The sequence below is a fragment of the Choloepus didactylus genome, chromosome 1 (genome assembly GCF_015220235.1).
Source record: "Choloepus didactylus isolate mChoDid1 chromosome 1, mChoDid1.pri, whole genome shotgun sequence".
Classification (NCBI taxonomy): domain Eukaryota; kingdom Metazoa; phylum Chordata; class Mammalia; order Pilosa; family Megalonychidae; genus Choloepus; species Choloepus didactylus.
This window is the reverse complement of record NC_051307.1, coordinates 37,239,124-37,251,869: the sequence shown is the minus strand read 5'-3', so window position 1 is coordinate 37,251,869 and position 12,746 is coordinate 37,239,124. Positions and strand designations below refer to the sequence as shown.

At 34.7% G+C, this 12,746-nt stretch overlaps 1 protein-coding gene across 7 annotated transcripts in view; it reads right to left on the bottom strand.

Moving 5' to 3' along the window:
- The window catches only part of NRIP1 (nuclear receptor interacting protein 1), a 116,880-nt gene that overhangs the window by 48,420 nt on the left and 55,714 nt on the right, over positions 1–12,746 (bottom strand). For all 7 annotated transcript variants that reach the window (XM_037833465.1, XM_037833489.1, XM_037833445.1 and 4 more), the window contains one exon: positions 4,272–4,395. The gene's annotated coding sequence lies outside the window, so the exon portion shown is untranslated. The remainder of the gene's footprint in view (positions 1–4,271; positions 4,396–12,746) is intronic.

Sequence of the window (12,746 nt, the reverse complement as noted above, 5' to 3'; positions counted from 1 at the left end):
GATAATTAGCCATAGACTAGCCTTTAGGGGGCTCACAATCTTATCAGAAAAAATACAACCAGCAAAATAATGAGATACTACTATAAGAGAAAACATGAACAAAGTGGAAAAAGCATGGAAGAAGGCAGGATGAGAAAGCAGGAACACTTCTTATTCTTAGCTTTCTACAGAGGTTCCAAATACACTGACACTTTCATATGATCAAGGCACTGCTAATAGGAAAAGAAGCTAAAAGCATTCTCTAGGCAGTGGGGTGAACACCAACCAAAGCAAGGAAGCATGACAACTAGAAATCTACTCAAAGAAGAGAACTGCGAGTAATTAGAAACTCTTAAAGAATTTCACAAGGTCATTTGATGCCTGTTAAATCTAATGATGAGAGACTCAGACTTCTACTTTGTATGTCCTTTTTCTTAATCTCCAATCTGTCATAGATCTTTTTAAAAATACAGTAAAAATAATTTACTAAAAATTAAAATGAAATGAAAGCAAACAAACAAAAAGCAGTCCTTCATCACAGATATTTTCAGAAGCTCTAACTTCCAGGACAGGCTAAAAGACGGGCAGTGGGGGAGGAGTGGGAGAGAAGGAAGGGAAGAGACTGGGGTATGGGGGGAATACAGGGAAGGAGGCAAATGCAGAGAGGAAGTGTCAAGCTAGAAGCTTTACAGCTTGTAGAATCTTTATATAAGCAAACTCAAAAAAAAAAAAAAAAAAAAACAGGATTTGGACATTAGTAGTATATCAATAATTCAGAATGGGGAAATCCTACTTATAGAAACAAAATGCATAATAAGCCCTATTGCAAGAATCACACCCATTTCAGATGTGCAAACCACAAACCACACTTTAAGGGCAAATACAGCAGAGAATCAAGAAGAATATCAAGTTCACCAGAGTTAACTCAGGTGAAAACGGCCAGGGTCAGCATAAAAAGACAAAGTGAACTGGCATTTTGAGCAACACCTATTTAAATCGTTTAACTTTTTTCATTCAAAACCTTCTAAGAGAGAGAGAAAAAAAAACTGAATTAATAAAGACTTGGTATAGTGGGGATTTTCCTTCCAAAATGATATAAATACATCAATTAAAGTATTAAGTAAAAGACTTAAGTGAAATAAATTATTTAGAGACATCAAATTCAGAAGAAATTTTAATTATATTAATGTTTTACATTGTAAAGGTTAAGTTAGAATTGATGAGGAACTTACTTTTCTATGGTCATTATGCTACTGGAATCCCTGAATTACTTTTTATCAGAGAAGTAACACAAGCAAATTGGAGTTTTAAAAGGAAGACCTGGTGGCTGTGTCAAAAACTGGGGCAGGGACACCAGTAAAGTGGTCAGTAGCAAAAGAGCTCTAGGTGAGAAATAACAAGGCTCTGAACTAAGATACTGTCTGTGGGAAAGGAAATAGTGTGCGGAAGCAATGTTGGGAATTAATGATGCTTCACTTGAGCTGAGCACCCAGATTTTCTCGTGAGGTTGTCCATGAAGCCCAGGAAATATCAGTAAGACAGCCAAGTTAGTTTACAGCAATTAACCCCAACTAAGATGACTAATCCAGATACATGGATTGATCTTGGTCTCACTAACACCATGTTCCCACTGAAAACTTTGGGTAGAAATTGAAAGGCTTTCTGACAAAGTTTTATTTCTTAAAGTAAAAACATTACTTTGAGGAGTCTTTAATAAAGTTTGAGGAAGGCATTCTACATAGCTTCACTCGACCAACAGGGTAACCTAACCTGTCTGAACCAGCTGAATCATTTCACCTCTTTATACAGATACTTCTCTGTATCTATTTATCTGACATAAAAGTTTTAATACTTAAGACATCTGCTGAAGTAGTCACTGACAATTTAATCAAACTCTTATCAGTGAAAAATCATAATAACAATAATAAAATTTTCACTTAGTGGAAAAATGAATATATATTTAAGCTAAATTGATCTATAATTATCTAATTCTATCCAAGATACTCATTTTTTAATCAATTTTCATCAAAATTAGCTAATAAATGTTACACACTGAGAATGAACAGAGCCCCAAAAATATATGGTGTCCTATAAAATACAATAAAGGGCGAATTTATTGTGTTAGTACTACATGGGATGACTGCATTTCTTTCAAAAGGGACAGCTTACAAGTGAGCAATGGAAATCTGGCCTAAGACACTAGCAAGCTTTATAGCACTTCATGCTTTATATGGTTTGCAGTATTTGATTATCATATTCTTTTTTCTAAACACCATCTTTGGGCTTTCATTCAAAAGGAAGTTACTATACTTAAAAAATGTAACATGAATATTTTATGACAGGCAACTCTAGGAAAACCTAATAAAATACATCTCATTAATTTAGGATCTTCAACTGTATTCTGCAGAACACTAGTCTCCTGAATTAGGTATCTGATCCTTCTTTTGGAGATTAGTCCACTGACATTTAATGGAAGGCCTCTTGAAAGGAAATCATACACTTTGACCCAGCATCTATCAAATTTATTTGAGCATGGGCTCCCATTCAAGAAGAACTGTTTATCAAAACACATTTTGGAAGACCCACACTTGCATAGTCACTTTTAAAATCTTGAAACATTTTTGAATATATGTGAATGATACAGAAAATTACTGCTAATAATACATTTTATATGGTTTCAGATTTGTTCATTTACATTCTAAATAATCTATTGATACTCTTTATTTATCTGGAAGAAAGATCTAAATTTGATCATGTTCCTAAAACAGCTTATTAGCTAACTATATTTACCAGCTGGCTAACTACAATTTATTCATCCAACTGTCATAAGTGGTTAGTGCTTACCAATCTGGTTACAGGGTAAAACAAGAGTGCTGACAAATTAAGTACAACAGCAAACTAATTATACCACGGGGGTTACAGAAATATGTATGGTTATAATTTTAATTTTACCGGCATTAAATGCTGAGAAGCAAGGTTCAGTATCAACTATGTTTCATTAAATATAGAAGATTTCAGACTATCAAACAGTCATTAACACATAATTCTACCTGGGTGACAGACTTTTAGCACTTACAAATAAGTGTGATTGTTTTTAAATCCCAATTTTAAGGTACAAATAATATATGATTACTTGAAGAATGGCTAGTAATCAAATAATTAGCAATAATTTTACACAATCTTTTTAGTTGACAAATATAATATTTGAAATATTTTCTTGGTGTAATTATAAGAAAAGATAAGCATTTAAGTGGAGTGACTAAAATAAACACACTATGTTTCCTGAATATAATAGTGAAGAAAAAGGCATTTGAATTATCACTATACCAATCACAATATTATATCTACAGAGAGAAAAAAAATTTGACTCAAAGTTGCTAAGCCCATTTTTTTAAATATGTTCAATTAAAACACTGCAAATTTTAGTTTGCAGTACCTGGTCTCTCTCCTCTGACTGGAGTTTTCAGTTAGTTAATTGAAAGTGATTAATTATAAGCATGATAATCAACCACTGTGCCTTTTTCCAGTTTTCTTGGGTTGTTTTTTGTCCAGACATAATCAGCATAAGATTCAAAAGCTTAAGACATGACAAATTCATTTAGGTTGTAGCTATACCAGAAAACTCAGAGGAGTTTTAATCCAAGTAGAATTAACCACTCATTCCTCTCTTTCTGTTTCACTGCCCACCTACTTATGTTAATTTAATTAGATTGTTTTATCTGTTCTCACAATTGTTAATATACTATTTGCCTTGTAAGAGGTAAGCATTTTACATAATTCAGGAAGTACCACTGGCATATACTATAATAAACCCAAATAACCAAACATGCTTCTATTTTCCTTCAAAACTATAACTGACTTTTTATCTAAAATCAAGATTGCTCTTTCAGGTTTTATATTAACTCTGTCCATATTCCCTGGTTTTAGGCAAAAAGAAATTAAGTATCATAAATGCAAATATCATTTCTTCTTTCAAGCTTCCTAATTCCTTTTTCCAGAATAATCTAGGTCTTAGCTCGTGAATATTTTTTGTGTCTTTTTTATGGCATTTATCCTCTTTCAACTATTTGATTACATTTCTTCAGATATTTATTATTTTCCTGTAACTTCCTTAACCATAGGATTGTTATCTTACTCACTTTACCACAATGCCTAATGAAATAATTAACAAAGATAAAGCATAAAATATGTATCTGCTGATTACAAGCTAATTTATAATGAGAAAGAATGATCTGAAAGATGTTAAATTATAATGATTAAGCCATAACTCAGTCAGGAAAAAATATGCTCACCGTCTGTCTCCAAAGTTTGAGCCTCTGCTTTCTGAGAAAGGAAATCGAGAAGGTTGTTGAAAAGTATCTCTGATGTCATCTGAAGTCTTCAGATTCCCTGGTCTTCCATCAGTCTAGTGTGCATCTTAAGAAAAGGAAAAAGATTGTTTGGCATCCATCCCAAACCAGACTCTGGAATGTCTTTTATTAAGTTCTGTAAGCATATCCTAGTACTTTTTTTTGTTCAATTTCAATGCAGAAGTAGTCATTTGATAGGGAAATATGAATTGTTTATGAATATTAGTTAATTAAAAGAATGCAAGCAATCCTGGCTTTACAGACAATACATTTCTTGATAAAAGAAGATACTTTAAGAATGCAAACTCTGAAAAAAGCTGATAGTTGCTAGGATGAGCTTATTAACCTTCGGTAATTTCAAAGTTCTTAGAATTTTCTATCAAAAAATTACATATAAAATCTAGATCCTCCAAAAGTACGTTATAGAAAAAAATATTAATTACAGTTTTGTCATATTAAACTCTTTCAATTTCAAAACACCACCTATATAACTTTTCCAGCACAAAATTCACTAATAAATATCAAATGCCATATGTCCATACAGAGATTTGAACACAAATAGTCATGTAACAGCTTTATTTATAATAGCCCAAAACTGGAAACAACTTGAATGCCCATCAGTACTGATGAATTGTGATATATCCACACAATGGAATATTTACTAAGTGATAACAGGTAACAGAACACCGTGTTTAGTATAATTAAATTTTGCTTTAAAATTATACAAAAATAAATACAGTAGTTATTTCTGGATTTAGAGGTATCTCTTTTTCTTTTTGCTGATTTATATTTTATAATTTCTCAAAATAAACATGGATTACTCTTTCAAATAAGCAAAAGAAATTAAAGAACAAAAAGGGCAACAATCTAAAACCATCCACTCCCTGGTACAGGTATAAAATGGACAGTCCTAAGAGGTGATGCACATTCACACAGTTCCAGGCTACCATGCCACTCCCTCCAGTGACTGACCCAACAGTCGTGGGAAAGGGCAGGTCTGACAGGATGAACTGGACAAAGCTACATGCTTAACTATCACAAAGTGCCTTCATAGATGTGGCCTCATTTGATCTTCAAAACTGAGTGAAATAAGCTGAGAAAGCATTATCCCATATTATAAAGGGGGAACAGTCACCGAGCGGGGCCAGTTAAGTGGCATACCCCAAATTATAGATCCTGAACTCAAATTCATCCCTGACTATAAATTCTGATCAATCTAAGAGAAGCACGGGGAAAATCACTTTTCTCAATTATTTATAACTAGAAGGTTGTGATTCACATGTGAATCATATTCACAACCGTATTAATATTCCTATTAGAATGTACAGGGGACTTGGGAATTTACTTGATTTCCAGCTCCGCAATCTCTGACGCTGCACCCAAGGAAAACCATCTTGCCCTGTGTCAACAATACTTATCAAAATACTGACCATCAAGTAGAATGTAATTGATACGTTTTCAATCACATTTCTTTCCTTTTATTATAAAGTTAGAAGAAGAAGGTAACCATAACTATATTTAAGAATGCTACAAATTGTGATCTATGAATTGATGTCTTCATAACATCCAAAGTATTCACTCAAAAAGAATCATAGTTCCAACATACAAAAATAGAAAAAAAGAAAACAAAAAAACAAAACAAACAAAAAAGAATCATAATCTGAACTGTAAGAACTAAAATGATAAAATCCTAGAAGACACAGTAGAAAATCTTAGAACCCTGGCTTAGGAAAAAGTTACTTCAATAGGACAACAAAAGTATAATCCATAAAAAATATTGAAAAGTTGCACTTCATCAAATTATTCAAAAGACACCGTTAAGATAAAAGACAAGGCCCAGAGTGGGAGAAAATATTTGCAAATCACTTATATGATGAAGAAGTGGTATCTAGAATATACTAAAAACTCTTAGAATTCAAGATTAACAGCCCAATTATAAACTGGCTAAAGACTGAAGACATATACCAGAGAAGATTTCTGAACGTTTACTGAACACATGAAAAGATGCTCACCATCATTAGCCATCAGAGAAAATGCAAATTAAAACCACATGAGATACCACTACACACCCACTAGACTAGAAGAGCTGTAATAATACTTTTTTTTAAATGAAAAAAATAAAAGTTTGGGGAAGATATGCAGAAACTGAAACCTTCATAAATTACATGCATTTCTGACAGGAATGCAAAACAGTAAAGCCACTTTGAAAAAACAGTCTGGCAGTTTCTTAAAAAGTTAAACGTGCACTTATATACTTACTATCTGACCCAACAATTGCACTCCTAGGAATCCACCCAGGAGAAATGAATACATACATCCACACAAAACCTGAATGCAAATGATTGTAGCATCATTAATCTAACAGGCAAACATTGAAAACAACACAAGTATCTATCCACTGGTAAAGGGTAAGCATAATGTAGTAACCATAAAAAGGAATGAACTCATGACTCATGCAACAAGGATGAGCCTCAAAAACATAATACTTAGTGAAAGAAGCTAGATACACAAGACTCCATACTGTATGACTCTGTTCATATAAAACATCTAGAAAACATAAAATTATAGGGAAAGAAAGCAGATCATGTTTTAGGGCATGTGCTGGTTTGAAGCTGTTATGTACCCCAGGAAAATGTTGTATTTTAATCCATTCCCGTGGGTGCAGACCTGTTGTGGGTGGGACCTTTCAGTTAGATTATTTCAGTTTGAGATGTGAACCACCACGTTCAAGGTGTGTCTTAATCCTTTTTACCGGAGTCCTTTGTGAGAGGATAAAAGACAGAAAAAGCCCAAAGAGCTCAGAGAGAAACACCCAGAAAAGTCTGGAGACAGCTTAGAGAGAGAAAAGCCCCCAGAGATGCTAAGAGAGGACCCACAGAAGTTCAGAGAGGAGGCCACTGGAAACATGAGCTGAAAGCAATGAAACCTTGGAGCGAGAGACCAGCAGACTCTGGCCATGCGACTTGCTATCTGACAGAGGAACCCCGGATGCCAGCAGCTTTCTTCAGAGAAAGTATCATCCTGTTGATGCCTTAACTGGGACCTTTTCATGGCCTTAGAACTGTAATTTTATAAACTAATAAATCCCCATTGTAAAAGCCAACCCATTTCTGGTATATTGCATTTTGGCAGCTTTAGCAAACTGAAACAGGTCAGGAGATGGGAGCAGAGGCTGACTGTAAATGGGGATGAGGGCTCTCACTGGGTTGATAGAAATGTTCTAAAACTGGACTGTGGTGATGGCTGCATTATCTGTATAAACTGAATAAAATTCGAACAGAATATTTTCAATGGGTAGATTGTATGGCATGTAAATTATGCCTCAATAAAGCTATAAGCAATAAAAAATATAATCCATCCACGATTCTAAATTGTTTTAAAATGAGGCTGATGTAAAATAAGTTGAAATTTCACTCATTATTTAAAGTAATAATCATAATTTAATATAAACCTAATGTATTACATGTACTTTTTGGAGAATGCAAAAGTAGACTTAAGATGACTATTCAGTTAGTATTTATTAAAACATCAAAAGTAAAAACCTGGACCTTTAATCTCACTCATTTGCTTTTGAACATATTTCACATTTATAGTATTATCCAAACAGATTTGCTGGTATTCAATTCACTGCAGCTAAGCTTAAGATCACTTTTAAAAATCAATGGTATTTTATATACAACAGTAACAAGCAGTAAATAATATTTGAAAAAAATCCAACAATAAAATGACCTAAAGAATAAAAATAACAAATATTGCAAGCTCTGTATAGAAGACATTAAATATAACATAAATAAATGAAACTAAATACCATGTTCATGATAGAAAGACAATGACAATTCTCCCCAGATTGAATTAACAGATTTAATGCAATGCCAATCAAAATCCAATATGTTTTTTAAGTTGATTCTAACATTTACATGGAGCAGCAAAGGCCTGTAACAGATGAGCCATTCAATCAAAAATAGAATACAGTGAGGAACTTGCCCTATCAGACACCAAGGCTTACTATAAATCTCTAGTAATTAAGCTAGTGTGATCCTGGGAAAGAGACCAGATGAACTTAGGAGTGGGACAGAAACAAACAATAAACATAAGGAAGCATGATATTTGACAACAGTCACCTAACAGATAATTGAACAAAGGAAAAATCATTCAATAGCACTTCAAATCCAGGTGGGGGGAAAAAAAGAAATTGGATCCTTATTGTGTAACATATAAAAATAAATTCCAGAGGCACTGAAGTTGTAAGTAAAAAAGAAAATCTTCAGTTTTTTTCAAAGAAAATGTAATAGAATATCATTATGAACTCAGAGTAAGGAAGGTACTTTCTTAAGACAGAAACCATTAACTACAAAACAAAAGAATTAATAAATTCAACCTCATTAAAATTAAGAACTTTTCAACAAATACAACAAAGAAAAGTGAAAACATGAACCACAATACCAAAATATACATTGCCAAGAAAATCTGGTATCCAGAATACATATATATGTGCATTTATGTACACACACACGTGCGCACACGCATGACTCCTACAATATCTTAATTAAAAACAGACAAAATGCAGAGGGGGCATCCCTAATATGAATGTCAAATCCAGGAGACAGAGGCAGCTGTCCACAGTGGAGTGGAAGAGATGGTGCAGTGTGGAAGTCAAAGACCAAGCAAAACAGGAAGGTTCCCGTGGAAGGGTGGTTTGGAGTAAAGAATAAGAAAGGTCTCCATGCCTGGGAGTGGGCCAGCACTTGGTGTCAAAGCCTGAGCAAGGGGAAGAAGGTGCTCACAAAAAAGGGCCCCAGGTGTGCAGTACAGGAGTCCAAGTAAGGTGAGGAGAGCTTCCAAGACCAAGTGGAATGAGGATGAGGGGAGGACAATAGAAACAGCAGATTCATCATATATGGGGAGATTAAACAAATAAGTAAATAAATTAAGGATAATGATAGGGGAGTTCCTCACAGAGAAGAGGGTACAAAAAGGAAAGGGAGAAAATGTGATTGAACCCTATAGTATTGTAATGAAATCTGAGGTATCAATTGTTATGATCAAAGAATGATAGGGTCATGTAAAAGGACACAGATGCCAACTTAAAAAGATCCCACTGCCTAAATCAGGGACATGAAGAGCACCAAAATAATGACAGTAATAATAATTCACTAAATGAAATACAGATTCATCAGTCCATACTGATATAAATTAATTGACTAAATGCAAGTTTGATAAAAAATGAGGCACTGATACAAAAAATAAATATTCAATGTGCAATTTTTGGGAACATAGTAGGCACTAAATAAATAAATGGTATATAGATGCTTGTTTGAATATTTAACAAGTATGGTCAGGGGAAAAAAAGAAAGGTAACAAGCTGAGGTTACAGTGGCTGAGAGATCCCAAATCAAGTCGAGAGGCTATCCTGGAGGGTTCTATTACACAAGCTCCAGGTATACAACCACAGTAAGCCATGCCCTTACCAAAAGGAGTCCCCAAATACCTAGTTTCCTACCTGAGATTCTATAAAAGATTCACACACTACGTTTTATCTCTCAGAAACTTAAATACACCAGAGTGTTCCTATGCCAGACAAGTTCTAAAACCTGGAGGCAACACCCTCTTTAAAATCAACAACCAAATGCAGCCATCTTCCCTATTCTGTTGACACCCCATTTCAATATGAACAAGTTAGGGTGCTTACTACCTAGACACCCCTGAAGATGGAGAAAGAGATTAAGTAAGAGGAAGGGGTAGCAACAAACAAGATAAGATTTAACAAAAGCTTATGAATACTGAAATTTTATATAAATATATATATATATATTTTAGATGCTGGCATGTTGGAATGGCTGGAAGGAGGTAAATGACATGCTCTATAGCTACTTGTTGAATTGCACTTCGAAAGTCTTCACCTTTCTGTATATACCCTATATTTCATAATAAGGAAAGAACTGAAACTGTGGAACTGTAATCCATAGAATTTCTGAAATCACCTATATAACTGCTTGTTGAACTGTATATCAAAAGTTGACATCTTTCTGTATGTATATTATATTTTACAATAATGGAAATGGCTGAAGTTGTGGAACTGTGACCCATAACATTTTTTGAAATTTGCCCTCCAACTACTTGTGAAATCATACTTTGAAAGTTATCACTGTTATGTATATATGTTGAAGTTCACAATAAAAAAAAAGTACAGTCAGTGTTTCCCTGTATTTATTCAATGAAGATACTCCCACCCTCTGACTCCACTTCTAACCCTGGTGTACCACATTATCTCTCCATTTCCTATTCTCTTCTTTTTTTTTCGAATGTGTGTTACTTAAAAAGCCATTCCTGGCATCACTGATCAATGTCTCTCTTTTAAAAAAAATATATTGATCCATTTTCAATAATTACTTATATATACAACTGCATATTGGACATCTCCATTTGGATATCTGCAAGCATCTCAAATTTAACATGTCAATAACTGACTCCCTGCTCTTCTTGAAATCTTGTCAATTTCAGATACTATCAACTCCATGCTTCCAACTGTTCAAACCAAAAACCTGGTTGCCATCCCAAATGCCTCTCTTTCTCACATATCATACATCCAATTCATAAGAAAATCCTGTGGGCTCTACTTTTAAAATATCCATAATGCTACTCTATTACAACCAATATTCAAGTCACCATCATTTATTGCCTGTACTATTACAATAATCTCCTCAATGGTTTGTCTGCTTCTGTTTTATGCCCCTTTGATCTATTTAACATGACTAATAGAGTGATTATGTTAAAATGTTACATTGTATCACTCCTCTGCTCAAAACTGGCTAATGGGGAGGTTACCAGTCAAAAAACATGGGGGCTTAAGACACTCCATGGTGACATCACTCCACAGAACCTTTAAGGAACTAGCAAAATGGGGAAAAACATCTTTCTCAAAACTCCAGAAAAGAGTTGAAGCGTTACAGTAACTGGATGAGAGCTGATCAAGAACACATAGCTTGAAAATGGTAGGAGAAACTTGTGGTACCCCTGCTGACCCTTCCCCTAGCCCTCCACAGTGTGATGGGAAGCCAGCCTGTGCTCTCATTATGGGTCCCTGTCTCTGTTCCAGAGAGAGCAGAGTAACACATATGTCCATGCCAATCTACTTGGTGGCAGCCTGAAAGACTGAACCAGGAAACTTTTACCTGGCTCACCCTCCCAGAACTTGCCCTGTAGGCAAAAGCAGTTTGCAGACAGGTAAAGCAGTAAAAGAAACAATTAACTCAAAGTGGCTTGAGGCAAAGAAAGTCTTTTCCATAGAGAGTAGAGGGGGCATTTGCATTCCTCTACAGAAGGGAATGCCTAAGGCCAAGAGCAAGCACAAGCCCAAGATCAGATGCAGGATCAGAAGTTCCAGATACGACCCTGCACTTCACTTTCACCTAGGACTGATCTTCTCAGTAGGAGAGCTAAACTATGGAAAAGAGTACCAGCCAATAACTATGAAAGGTGTTCATTGCATTGGTTTGCTTGTTTTTGTTGGCGTTTGGGCACACAAGGAAATCTCTGTCACAATACCTGCTGGATACAAACATCAAAGAACAGAAAGCTCAGTGACTAAATCCAGAGTTAACATTTAAAGTACTAAAATGTACCATGTGCAACAAAAGATTACAAGACAAACAAACAGGAAATGATGGAGCATCTAAAGGAACAGCATTAAAAGCCAGAAAGCATCAACAAAGAAGACCAGTCTTTGGACATAAAAATATGATATTCAACATGTTCAAGGAGATAAAGGAAAATAGAAAGAATGAAAGAATATAAGGAAAACAATGAATGAAAAATATGAGAATCTAAATAAAGAGATAGAAGTTTTAAAAAGGAAACAAAATACTGGAGTTGAAGTCTACAATAATTGAAATGAAAAATTCCCTAGAGGATTTCAACAGCAAACTGGTGCTGGCAGAAGAAAGAACCTGAAGACAAGATAACTGAAATGATTCAGGCTGAGGAGGAGAAAAAAAAAAAAAAATGAAAAATGTGAACAGAGCCTAGGAAATCTGTGGGACACCAGCAGGTATACTAACATACTCATTATAAGAGTCCCAGAAGGAGAAGAAAGAAAGGAAGTGGCAGAAGAAATATTCAAAGAAATAATTGTAGAAAACTTCTAGAATTTAAAGAAATGTATCAATATATGCATTCAAGAAGGCCAACAAACCCCAACAGGATAAATTCAAGTAGAACCACAACCACACAGCAAACTGCTAAAAGCCAGGACAAGGAAACAGAGGTGAAAACCACTGGAGAAAAGCATCATGTCACATTCAAGGGAGCCCCAATAAAGTACAATTTCTCATCAGAAACCATAGAGGCAATAAGGCAGTGGGAAGAAGTATTTAAAGGGCTAAAAAAAACAACTGCCAAAAAAAGACTTTTATTTCTGGC